At 46.1% G+C, this 12854-nt stretch overlaps 1 protein-coding gene and 1 long non-coding RNA gene across 3 annotated transcripts in view; one reads left to right on the top strand and one right to left on the bottom strand.

The window, feature by feature from the left end:
• The window catches only part of LOC310708293, a 36830-nt gene extending 29811 nt beyond the window's left edge, over nucleotides 1-7019 (bottom strand). Inside the window, exon 1 of the long non-coding RNA XR_014526948.1 lies at nucleotides 6918-7019. This is a non-coding gene — a long non-coding RNA (uncharacterized lncRNA). The remainder of the gene's footprint in view (nucleotides 1-6917) is intronic.
• A 445-nt stretch (nucleotides 7020-7464) lies between these two features.
• Nucleotides 7465-12854, top strand: part of CDK5R2 (cyclin dependent kinase 5 regulatory subunit 2) — a 43786-nt gene continuing 38396 nt past the window's right edge. Inside the window, exon 1 of one of the 2 annotated variants that reach the window (XM_083504673.1) lies at nucleotides 7465-7997. The gene's annotated coding sequence lies outside the window, so the exon portion shown is untranslated. The remainder of the gene's footprint in view (nucleotides 7998-12854) is intronic. The other variant, XM_083504672.1, reaches the window with a different exon arrangement.

Consider the following 12854-nt stretch of genomic DNA (forward strand, 5'->3'; position numbering starts at 1 on the left):
AACTCGGGAGCAGAGTGCCTGTTAAATTTTGTTTGTTTTACTTATCAGATTTTCCACCGAAACGGTAAATCCTAATCTAATAGCAAGAAAATATGGGGTGGCACTTTGATGAGGCTGCCGTCATGTTGATGTGGATGCTGCACAGAGGCCACAATAAAGTGTTGTGTGGAAGTGCCCAGAGCTGCTGTCAAGAAAAAAGATGTCAACCTCAGGAATAGTTTTGCCTTCAGCTGGGTTGCTGTTCTGTCCAGAAGAAACATATGTGCATGTACATGTACACACAGAGACATCTGCATAGGCTGGCCGTCTTTGTTTTCCATGCTTCTACAAAGTCTTAAGTAGTGTAGCTCATCCTTTAGCCCTGTGAGCTTGCTCGTCTTGGCCTGGTGCCTCAAGTTCCTTCAACTCTCTGCTTATGGGTCTGCATAGTGGTGGTGGCTGGTCTCCGTGAACATTGGTAAGGAGGAAGGCCAACAATAGGTGGAGCCAGAGCCAATGACAGGCAGAGCCAAGTTATTCTAGTCTCTCTGGTTGAGTTCCACATAGGAAAGACTAAGGAAGAGGAGGTTGGCAGGCAGTGCCACCCCCTGGACAGGGTGGAAGTTAGAAGGCAGGCAGGTGGGAGCTGGCTGATGGCAGACTGAGGCTGGTAGGGCAGTGCCTCATTCATCTTCATGGGCCGGCCTCCACTGGGTATGGATTAATCTGTACTGCTAATCTGTTCCATATGAGTGCAGAGAATTCCCTTTTCAGTCTTGAAACAACTGTTGATAGAGGACTCTTGCTGATTATACTGGCCACTGGTGCTGTGTCACAGTTAAGTTGTGAGTTTGATATGAAAGCTTACATCTGATCTGCTAGAGAGAGTCTAGAATATTCTGATCAGGAGCAACTTTAAAAACATTTTGTGTCCTGTGCAAATTATGAAGATGACTTCCCCCACCACTTGCTACTGCCTCTAGTTCTCTTGGGTCCTCCTCACACTTCTGGCTAGATCCTGTGCCATTGCTGGCATTCTAATTCCTCTCTCTTCTTTTCTCCCTTACATGCACTCTAACTCAATCTTTTCTCCCTTGGCCCTGCCAAATGGCTACCCCTACTAGTCTCTCAATGTGCCTTTTAAACTGATCCTTGGCCCCTGGGTCTCAATGTGTGGTTGCTGCTCCCACACCTGATCCATGAGATGTAAGTCTCATCAGTTCCCGGCACTGCCGAGACTGCATCCTGATAGCATGAGCCCATTCGTGTTTCCTTCTCATTTGTATCTGTATCAGAGGCAAAATCTGTCTGATCCTCTCAGTCCTGAAGCAGACCTTCCAAGTGTCCCTATTTTCCAGAGAAAGTCTGGGATTTACAGAAACCGTCACGGTTTCTGATTTGACCCCGGAATGTCCCATTTTTCCTTAGGAGGTCCCTATTTTCATCGGAGAAATGTTGGAGGGTATGCTGAAGCAAACATGCGGTTTGCCTTCTTCAGAAGGGCTGATCTAGCCCAGTTGGCTGGAGCTGCCTCATGGTAAGGTCTAAGCTCAGTGCCCTCACACACTTCATCCTGCCTGCCCCAGTCCTTAAATGTTCTGGCCTCTTCCTAAACCCATGTGGGATCCCTCTGTTCCCATCAGCATTCTCCACAACCACTTTGCAGGCTGGGGAAAGGAGGAGTGAGTGAGTGTGTGTGTGCGCGCGTGCGTGTGCGCATGCTGCTAGGGAAAGCGGGGGGAGAATTATCTTCACACATCAATCACACCTCAGCCCTTTGAACTCAGCATCCGTTGGCAAGCTCAAAGCAAGGGGGTTTGGCTGGGAGCCTGTGATCTCGCTTGGCCACCGCTGATGATAATGCACGTTCCCAAACAGCCCTGCCCCTAGCTCAAGCTACTAATCCCGCAGCGCTCACCCCCTGCAACAGCTGCACAGTGCTCACCTGTCCAGCAAGGAACATACACCAGAGGGTGCTTGATATAGCTTGTGAGGAAGGACAGCCGCAGGCATTCTACTAATCCCTCCCGCCAACACATGCACAGACATACATCACGAGAAGAGCCTTGCTGGATCAGACCAAAAGCTCATCTGATGAAACATCAGAACCCCAACTTAAATCAAAATACAGGTAAATGCTGCAAAATGGATCAAATCTCCCATCTGATCTCACCATATTCCACAAAACACTGGGTGAACTGCCTGCCTTTTTTTTTCTTTTGAACAATTTAATTTTAAAGACTGGAACATGACACATATCTTACATAAGGGCCAGTAAACTAAGTTCTTGCATCCTAGCTTGTCATACAAGCTCTCTAGCTGGTAGAGGTAGAGCCAGTGACAGGCAGAGCCATCCGCTGTAACTGTGACAGCGGGCAGGTGGGAGCTGGCTATGGGTAGACTGCAATGGCCCTTTTGCCCCAGTGGACCAATCTCCATGCAGTCTTTTGATGTGTCTGAGGCTGTTAGTCAGAAAAGTCATCAGTAAGATTGCTGGGCTGTAAACAGGAGAGGTTTATTTTACCTTTAGCAGTACAGCGGGAAGGCCTGTGCCTTCTCCTTTCTCTTCCTCCTCTGTGTGTCAAAGCCAGCAGCATTCTAGTTCTGTCAGTGGGAAGAAGGTGAGGGACAGAACCCAGGAAGGTAAAAGTGGCACCTCCAGGATGCAATCTGGCAACCTTACACCAAAACCATTAACAAAGCTTCTTTCTGACCACGTTTAACAAGAGCTCTGCATTCCAATGAAGCCATTTCCCATTTGATGCTGTTTACCAATAAGCCCAGGTTTGAACAAACACCCACCTAGGGAAGCGAGTGGCCACATGCCGTGGGAGCAGAACAGACAGCAAGCAAAATCCAAACGTCTCTGCTTCTTTGGGAAGGGCACATGAGAGGTTTTAGCACAGTGTTAGGCTACGTTACATCAAGCACACTGGAGTAACTGCATGACATAGAAGGGTCTTGCATGCGATGCTGTGGTCTCCCTGACATCACCTTTGCTAGGATGTGGCAGGAGGCACAACTTAGTTGGACTGGTAGCAGTGGGGAGACACTAGGCATGCATCTGGTTGCATCTGACAGCACCAAACTGGTGGCACACACACATGCACATGAGTTAACGCTATCTTTGTTACAGTGGGTGAAAGGAAATCTCTTGCATATGGGCAGACCAAGTTCTAGTTGATAATGCAAGAGCCCGGGGTGAATTTTGATGGGTGCAGGTCTGGTGCTGCAGTCTAGTGCTGCAGCAGTGGGACAAGCCACACTTTGCTGAAACTCCTTTCTACAGGATCCTCAAAGGAGAATGGCCTTTTTGTGGAATCTTTCAGCCTAGATAAACACTTCAACCTCTTGCTGAAAGGGAATGCTTTGTGGCAAAAGAACTGTTGCCCAGCAGGAAGAGAGAAAAGTACTCTGCACATGCTCACATGTTCAGATGCACTTTTGTTAACTATGCCTTCATGCGTTCAAGGCCTTGTCCCTGCTACTGAAAATGGGTTCTAGTGTTGAGCCCTGGTAGAAATTCAGTACTTACTTACTTACTTACTTACTTACTTACTTACTTACTTGCATTACATGTATATCTCACCTTTCCTCCAAGGAGCTCATGCTGGTTTTCATGATTAATTTCCTCCCTTCTCTTTTAAGCTCGCAACAACCCTACATGGTTGGTTAGGTTGAGAGATGATGACTGACCCAGTGTGTGTCATGGCTCCCTGTGGATTTGAATATGGATGTCCCTAGATCTAGTATGGCATTCTAACTCAGGGGTTGCCACATGTGCCCACAGAGGCACCACATGTGCCCTCCTTTCCTGGTGCCCACAGGCTCCTCTCCCCTTGCTGGAATTAGACATCAGAGAAGCATTCTGATGTAGCCAATAGAATAGATTGCAATGTGTATGTGGTGCCCACAATAATTTTTCCAATTTGCAAATGTGCCCACAGGCCCAAAAAGGCTGGTGACCCCTGCTCTAACCACTATACCCAGGCTTTGCCAAGCCCTGGGTCCAGGGATGTAAGAAGGTGGGCAGTTTGTGTTCCAACTTGTATTTCTTACAATCAATGATGTCTCTATTATGCTGCAGTTTGGTTTCTGCCAAATACAAAGTCTGCAAATTTAATGTAAATTATATAACTTACCTATTTATGTAATTTACGTAATTCATTTCAATATAAACGAAGCATCAAAACAGTGTAAAAATGTCATTCATTACACATCATATGTGGACCTAAAAACTACAGTGATGTGAAGAAAGATCAATCAGATTCACTTTAGTGACTTCCATTTCTGAGCACAGACAAACACAGTAACTGCAGCAATTTCCACTTCATTTTCCATTTTTGTTGGACTTCTTTGACAGCCCGGCCTTGTCAGAAAAAAGATGGCAAACCTATTCCATAAACACCAGGTTAAGACCAACCTGAGAAGAACAGAGAGCTGGTGGCGAGGCTGTCCCGCACTGGAGCCAGTGTGGTGTAGTGGTTAAGAGCGGTAGTCTCGCAATCTGGGGAACCGGGTTCACGTCTCCGCTCCTCCACATGCAGCTGCTGGGTGACCTTGGGCTAGTCACACTTCTCTGAAGTCTCTCAGCCTCACTCACCTCACAGAGTGTTTGTTGTGGGGGAGGAAGGGAAAGGAGAATGTTAGCCGCTTTGAGACTCCTTAGGGTATTTATAAAGCAGGATATCAAATCCAAACTCTTCTTCTTCTTCTCTGCTTAAAGACCCAAAAAACTAGACAATGGGTGAGCCAGCTAACCATCTGAAATGTCATTATATATGGGCTCTTGCCTGTCACAAGCCTCACTGGGGAATCTTGGCACATTAATTGATGCATGCACGTTCTTGTGGACTTCCAAGTTGCAAAGCAGAAGTCACAGGCTAATAATCTTATGAGGGGGTGTCTGTGTGCTACAGAACTTGCAAGTATAATCAATTAGTCCGTTCTTTTCCCCAGACATCTTTATGAGTTTTAAAACTTAGCCCAAACTCTGGTTGGCCTAATTTTTCTGAACTCCAAATTCCTTTCAGTTTCTGGAAAGTTCTAGCACTGATCAGCAAATATTTTTATATCACACTGGGATTTTCCCTTGCTGGAGATCACTGCATCTCCTGGAGGAAGGTAGTGAGCAATTGTAAGAGCTCTCCCTCCCTCCCTCTCTCTGAGTAAGGCTTTTGGTATTTATTCCCTGCTCAGAACACCCATCAGAGGAGAGGTATTCCCCCAGGGGCACTGGCGATGCACAGGGAACGCCCAGCTGCAGACATATTCCATTCTTGCTTGAAAAGGAATCTGAAACAAGGTGGGGGAGCAATCACAGCAGCACCCCAACCAACTCTGCTCCTGGTGTCGGAGGTGACAGGCAAAGCTAGCGCTAAGGAAGAAGGTCCCCCAGTTCTTTCAGAAGGCCACTGACACCCTTTCTCTTCTATTGCTCAGGTGAAGAAAAAAATGTTTCCAAAAGAAGGGCTATAAATCAGTAGCTCAAAGAAAGACCTTCCATTATTGTTTCACAAGGCCCAATATATTTTGCTGTCTGAGTTATAGCAGCAAATAGCACCCCAGCCCCAAGTCAAGGTGCATAGTAGCTCTGGGATAATTGTGTTATTTTGGCACTTAAGGCAGAAAATCCCAGAAACGTCTCTCCCTGGCAATAGAAGTACAATACTGTAACAATAAATGAAAACCTAGGAATGCACTGCTCTTTCAATGACATTCAAAATCATGAGGCTGCCTTGCTCTGCCTAATGTTTAAGAGCTGACGCTGCCCAAAGTTTTGATGTTCTGGGTCCTTGGATTGCCCAGCCCCAACTTGTGGTTCCCCACTTCTACTTCCTAATATCTTCATTCAAAGTACCGTATATAACTATTATCCAGCCTCACCTTCTATTTCTTACCCTGCTAACCTGATCTCAGTCTTTGACTCCACTTTCCCTTTTGAAGACCCGAAAGCTGCAAAGTGCAAGGTAAAGTTGGCGTGCCTGTCATACCAAAAGTGGACAGGGTAGAGGGAAAGTGGGTGGGAAGGGTCTTTCGCTCACATAATTCATGGAATGGCTTTGTACTTGGAGAACAGCTGGGCGTGAATAAAAATCCATGCCTGTGATTCTCCCCAGAGCCCCCGAAAATCCCACCCTATATGGGGATTTTTAAAATTGCTCGGCATAGAGAGTAGACCAGCTGTGCTTTGTATCATAGCAAGGTCCTTAATTTAGCTGTTTACGGCATACTCAGCATAATGATTAAATCTGCTCTTGGTAACAAAGGAGGTTCTAACATGGCTGGAGAGCTACTCTGGAAAACAAAAAATATAAAGGGGACAGTGAGAAATCTTGGAAGAAGAAGCTGAAAGTGAGAGGAACATCCCAAACAGAATTCCACATCTTTGCAGGGTGCACATTTTACTCATAATTTTCATCACATTACCCTAGGGTTTTTTTTAATGCAAAGGTGTCCAAATGGTGATTTGTGATTTATGATTGCAAGTGAAATCGATTTAGTTCTGTTTATTTATTGCATTTATATTAAAACTTTTCCTCCAGAGAGCTCAGGGTGGTTGTGTACATGGTTCCTTCCTCCTCATTTTCTCCTCACAACAACCCTGTGAGGTAGGTTAGACTGAGAGACAGTGACTGGCCCAAGGTGAAAATGCCTTTTACTTTAGGTTGTTCTTATAACTTTCTCCTAAGAGTCATTCATATGGCAAATGAATGTTTTAACCACACTTAACCTCCAAAATCAGGTACCCCCCACCTCACCCCCCTCTCTTTTACAGTGGAAAGCAGTCTTCAACATGCTTATTGCTACTAATAATTTTGCTTAAATCTGGTTATTTTTGAACAAGGCACTATTACTCATTTTGAATTACAAAAATCTGATTTCAATTAAAATTAGACTTAAAATAAAAATGCATTTGTCTCTACTCGGCTCCTTACCCAGCTCCTTGCCTGTATAACCTAGGAGTAACGATTTCTGAAGAAGGAATCATGAGCTTGCCGGTGCTGAGCAGGAGATATCTATATGGATGGATTCATGCCCAATGCCATGAACTCCCTCAGCTGTGCAATCAGGCTGAAGTTCTGGTGCTGCAAAGCAGCTCCCGCAGCTGGTTTGAATCAGGCCTTGCCTATCCAAGTTCGGCCTAGAAGTCTTTGGGCCTGACTGGGCAGCAAAGCCACTGTGTCTGTAGTTGCCATGGAAACTAGGGCAGAGGAAGGGCAGCAGTGTGTGTCAAAAGCTGCCTGCTCTGGCTGATCAGCTTGGAGGAGATCAATGGGCTGGGTGGGGCCTCACCCTCTAATCCACCCTCTCATGTGGGTGCCTGCAGCTGCCTGCGGTCGGCCTCATCCCCAGCTCTTGGGTGCTGGGGCTTTCCAGCTGCAGCTTAATTACAGCCCAAGGGATGGAGAGTATGCAGAGGCAAGGTGGGGTGTTTGGTTGGGGTGGTCCACAGTGGCTGGGTTTGGGGCTTCTTGGCTCTCGTGGCCCAGAGATCCTTACAGTTTTGCCTGCCTGGAACAAGGTGGGATGCCGCCCAGGCCCATCCATGCAGCCTAAGAGGTGCCAAGATATTGGCGCTCACTGAAACAAGAGCCAAAGAGCCAGCTTGGGAAGAATCAAGGCAAAACTCCTAGGCCTGACTAGAAGTTTGTATGAACTCTGCAGATGATGAACACCACCTCCCAGAATCATGCAAGGGGGATCATTGGCAGGCAAGTTAACAAGGAAAGCATTCTCTGATGGAGTGCTTGAGCTGAGGGCCAGACTGTTGTTGGTGTCCGTCTTTGGAGAAAATAGAGGAGTACGCCTTTGGCAGTGAAGTCAATCTGTTGGAAGCCTGCTGTGGCTGTACAGAGCAAGATAGGAGAGACAAATACCTCACAGCTCCTGGTTGGGAAGAAAGGCAGCATAGACATCAAATGAATAATATCAGTAACAATAATAATAATAATGGCATGTGGAAGTCTGCAGGCCACATGGGACATACGCCTGCATGGCACAGATGGATGGAGCAGGTAAGACCAGTTGAACCAATGAGACCAACACAAAAGTAAATGTATATGCATCTTTATCTTGAAAGGCCCACTAAACTGGGCTATGCATATCTTTATTGATTGATTGATTGATTGATTGATTGATTGAATTTTTATACCACCCTTCATCCAAAGATCTCAGGGGAGTTCACAGCATAAAAATACACCATAAAACCACAAAGTACATAATAATAGCAAAAACAAAGCAAACCAATAACCCCTTCCCCAAAACATATTTAAAAGGTTAATCTAACAGGGTCTAGAGACAGATGATTCCATCTCTGATGGCATTATTTTCATAGGCTTTGCATAAGATTATAGTAAGCTGCTTTTTACCAGAGTTTTTGGTGTACCTATCCAGCTCAGTCTATTCTATACTGGTGGGCAGCAGCACTACAGGATATCAGATAAGAATCTTGCCCACCTTTAGCAAGAGATGTCAGGGAATAAACCTGGGACCTTCCCAGGCCCAGACCAAACATTCTGCTGCCTGAGGTGGAGCAGCAAGTTGCACACCTCCTCCCAAGTCAAAGTGCATAGTACCCAAGCCTGATCATACATCTTTTTCACATCTGAGATAACAAATTCTACAAATGACTGCCTGGGAGTAAAAATGAAACAAAAATACTTTGGGTGTATGGGGTAAACCAGCAATCTGCTGCCTTTTCATGACACCTAACATCAGTAAGCTAGTGGTCTGCTATCACGACATTTACATGTGGATCCAAAATCGCAGGTGCAGCGTAGGGCTGCAATGTCAGGTCAGTTATTACTTAACAAGACAAATCAGCTTTAAACATTTACCCACAGACTTTCAAAACATAGTTGAACAGCAGATCTAAATTCTTTTTAAATGACTTATAAAAACAAAGACTTAAAACAAAAATCGAGGTGGCAAGCTTCATCTTGAAAAAGACAAATTCCAAATTCTATATGAGAGAGAAGGCTTATCAACACTTCCTCTTGTCCCGCTGCTTTCCCCCAAGGAATACTGCTCTTTAGCGCTCACTTGGAGCAAACAGCAATTTGAATGAAAGGCAGTATAGAAATTTAATAAACAACAACAGTATTCCAATGTACAGGATGAGATAACTTTTCCACCTGCACAGAGCAACTTTCCTCCTCTCCTCAAAGGAGAAAGTGTGGTGCTTTGCATTGCATACTGGGTTTGGATTCAAAACTCACCTGAGCTGCAGACTTAGTGGATGGGGGATGCGGGGGGGGGGGAGTTGGATGAGGCTTCAATTACCCTTTTGTAAAGCGGGCCTAGTAATTGCCTCCTTCTCCTTGTATGATAGGGATAATAATATAGTACTTCAAAGTGTGTGCAAATGCCAAGTACATGATTAATAGGAATAATAAAGTGCAAACAGGGCAGTTTGCTCTGAGCATGTGAGTCTTTGTGCTGCCCCCCAAACAACAGGCTCTTCCAGGTAGCCTTGGACCAAGCCTTGCATTGGGCTTGGAAGAGCCCAGCCCATTTCAGTTCCCCTGTACTGCAGGGCTGGCAGAAAACAGGTTGGAACTGGCCAGGGAGGAATCCTCTTTGATGGTGGATGTCCTGCTGCTCTGAGCTTCTGAGAGCTCAGCCCAATTCTGTGCTGGGTGAGGGGATGGGGGCCCTGGTGGGCCAGGCTCTGAAAACACGCAGAAAGCTGGAAAAGATGGACCCTGTGACTTCCTTCTCTTTGAAGCATCCAGCATCTTGGATGCTTCTTGCCTTTTCCAGGATATGTCTCTTCTGCTTTGCTCCTGCCCGACTGAAATAGTATTTGTAATTCCTCATTCTGAAACCTGACTGGAGGTCAGTGCAAGTTGAGATGTCTTGAGGATGTTATGAGCCATAGGCTGGGAGAGGCAACCTTGATTCCTGGCAAGTTCTATTTTTACTTGTGGACTGCCAGTATAACATAGTGGATGAGAGTGTAGGCCTTGAGCTGGACAATCGATGGTTCAACTATTGTCTCAGCCAGAGACTCCCTAGGTCACCTTGTTGTTTAGTCGTTTAGTTGTGTCCGACTCTTCATGACCCCATGGACCAGAGCATGCCAGGCACTCCTGTCTTCCACTGTCTCCCGCAGTTTGGTCAAACTCATGTTGGTAGCTTCGAGAACACTATCCAACCATCTCGTCCTCTGTCACCTTAAGCAAGCCATTCTTTTCTTGGCCCTCATCTGCTGAATGGAACACTAATACTAACACTAAACCTTTCAAGATGGTTGACCTTTCAGGATTGTTGACTAGGCCCCTCCAACTCTATGATTCTCACTGCTTAAGCCAGGTGTGGGGAACCTGTGACCCACCAGATGTTGAGCACCATTGGCCATAGTGGCTCGGGCTGATGGGAGATGGAGGACCACACGTTCTCCACCCCTGACGTAACTGAAAACTACTGCAGCAAGACCATGCTGCACTGTAGCAACCTGAAAGCTACTTCCACTGTTGGAGACAGTATGCTTCTGATTGCCAATTACTGGAACCCACAGGAGGGAAGAGTGCTGTTGTGCTCTAATCCTGCTTGTGTGCTTCCTGCAGGCATCTAACTGGCACTGTAAGAACAAGATGATGGACTAAATGGGCCACTGCCTTATCCTGCTGGATCTTCTTATGTTCTTAGCTTGGGGTTTATGGCCCCAGTCAGAATTTTTCTTTTTCTTTTTAAAGGACCAGCTCAATTTATTGGGTGATAAGAATATTGACTTATTTTATTCAATTACTAAAACGTGAGAGCATTTCCATACTGGTTGTTAGTGCCATTCAGTGCTGATTTGAGGTGCCTATAAAGCATATCCGACCTGCCCTGCTTGTGTTTTATGTATGTATTTATTTGTATTTATAGCCAGCCAGTCCCAGGGCAGGTTAACAACAACTGTATATCAGGAGATGTAAAACATCTGACCTGCATCTGAAAGGCGTTGTCTGTGGTATGGGCACATTCTTAATGCATTGAACATTTTACTGGGTTGAATATTTCTCTATGGCAAAATAGGTGTTTAACCTTTAAAAAGGGGAGGGGGAGAGAATAAAGCAATTTATTGTTGGTACAATAAAAATCCAGCCCCTAACATTATTTACTGTTGTTGTTGTTATCATCAGCATCTTCATCAGTATCATTATTAATTAATTAACTAACCCCCTTTTACATTCATCGCAAGGTGATTTATATGTCCACAGTGAGGAACACCAGATTGCTCCAAAAACAAATAAGTGCTGTATTGAGTAGATTTGGTGTGCTGAAGTTGTCAGTGGTCTCTCTGTGCGAGTCTCTGCCTAGGCATGATTTGGATGCATGATTTGGGTTGACTATGGCAGGACAGATAAACCCAATTAGAAACCCAGTTACTGAGAAGGGATCAGGACTTGAAAAACTGGTTTTCTGATGCAGAGAAGAGTAACAGAGCTCAGAGACTCAACAGGCCTTGGATGCTGTCAACATATTATCTGACCTTGATTCTGTGTCTTGAATTCCAGCTTGATCAGAGGACATAGAAAAGGGTAACCTAAATGCCACCACCACAACTTCCATCTGCATATCAAGTTGCTGTTAAACAAAATTGGAACAGGTTGTTTTCATCCTTGCTTTGGTCAACTGGTAACATTATGAGCAACAGCTGGAAAGCTCCCCATTGTTATTTACTGGGGTGAGTGTCCCCTTGTGGTCCCTTCCAACTCTAGAAGTTCTATGAGTCTATAATTTGTTTGCAGCAAGGTTAGACAATGTTGCATCAAGCAAATGTTATCCCACACTTTCCAGTGTGTTTCCCCATCGCTTTCCTTACTGCAAAAAGTCCAGTCTTTGTGGGAGGTGGGTTTGTTGCACAAGACCTCCAGAACGGACCACTGGGCCTTCTAGCCTGGCACTGCCTCCTTTACTGGCAGCGCGACTCTCCAGGGGTCCAGACAGGAGTCTCTTCCAGCCCTATGTGGAGATGACAGGGACTGAACCTGAGACCACTGAGCTGCAGTCATTGGGTGGTGTAGGCAGGATTGAGAAGAAGTGTACCATGGTTACCCTATTCTGTAGCTCGCTCGTAGCAGAACCCATGCCAGTAGAGGCTGGTGTGGCTCGACCACTGATCTGCCCCAGGTTGGTTGGCTCTTACCTTGCTTTGGGAGCTGAGGTGAGCTGCGGTTTGATGATCCAGCACATTCCCAGCTGCCGCTTGGGCGAGGCCAGATGCCCAAGAACGATGCCATGTCTAGCCAGGCTGCAAACAACCAAACTCCGGCAGGCCATAACTCTGTAATTACTGCAACATAGACAGTGGGGCTGGGGTGAGGGGGAGAACAATTCAAACCTGCATATATAAACACTGCTGTGCTATCTTCTCCCTGGCATCACCCTCGGGCTCAAAGAAAGCTCTAATTTTAGGGCTTAAGAGTGGGGGTGGTTGTTATTGAAAGGGCTGTGGCCAAACAGAGCTTTCATCTCGGCTGGCTGAGGAAGAGCACACGGGGTTTCAGGATGGGTGACTGGCTGCTGGGAGCCCTTCCCTCAGATGCAAGGACAGCTCCGGATCTGGGGGTGACGAAGCCTTGTCCTTTGAAGCCTGCATTTCCCTGGCACTCCACCCCGTACCATCCTATCATTGCACTGCTGATCAGACATTTCCATTGGGTGGGGGTGGGGGTGGGGTTACACAAGAGAATCTGACCCAACTGCTAACTCTGGAAAAGGACCTCAAAGGTCTCAGCAACAGAAAATCATGGCTTCCTGGAAACTCCAAGTGGTTGTTAGATTATCTTCCCTGGCAGGATTCTGACCCCTAACAGATGCTCATTGGTGTCCTACGAAAAGCTTCTGTAGGAGATGGTTCCAGAGCTTCCTGGGCTAAGGAG

The sequence above is a fragment of the Podarcis liolepis genome, assembly GCF_965112155.1.
Source record: "Podarcis liolepis genome assembly, chromosome: 1".
In the NCBI taxonomy this organism is placed as follows: domain Eukaryota; kingdom Metazoa; phylum Chordata; class Lepidosauria; order Squamata; family Lacertidae; genus Podarcis; species Podarcis liolepis.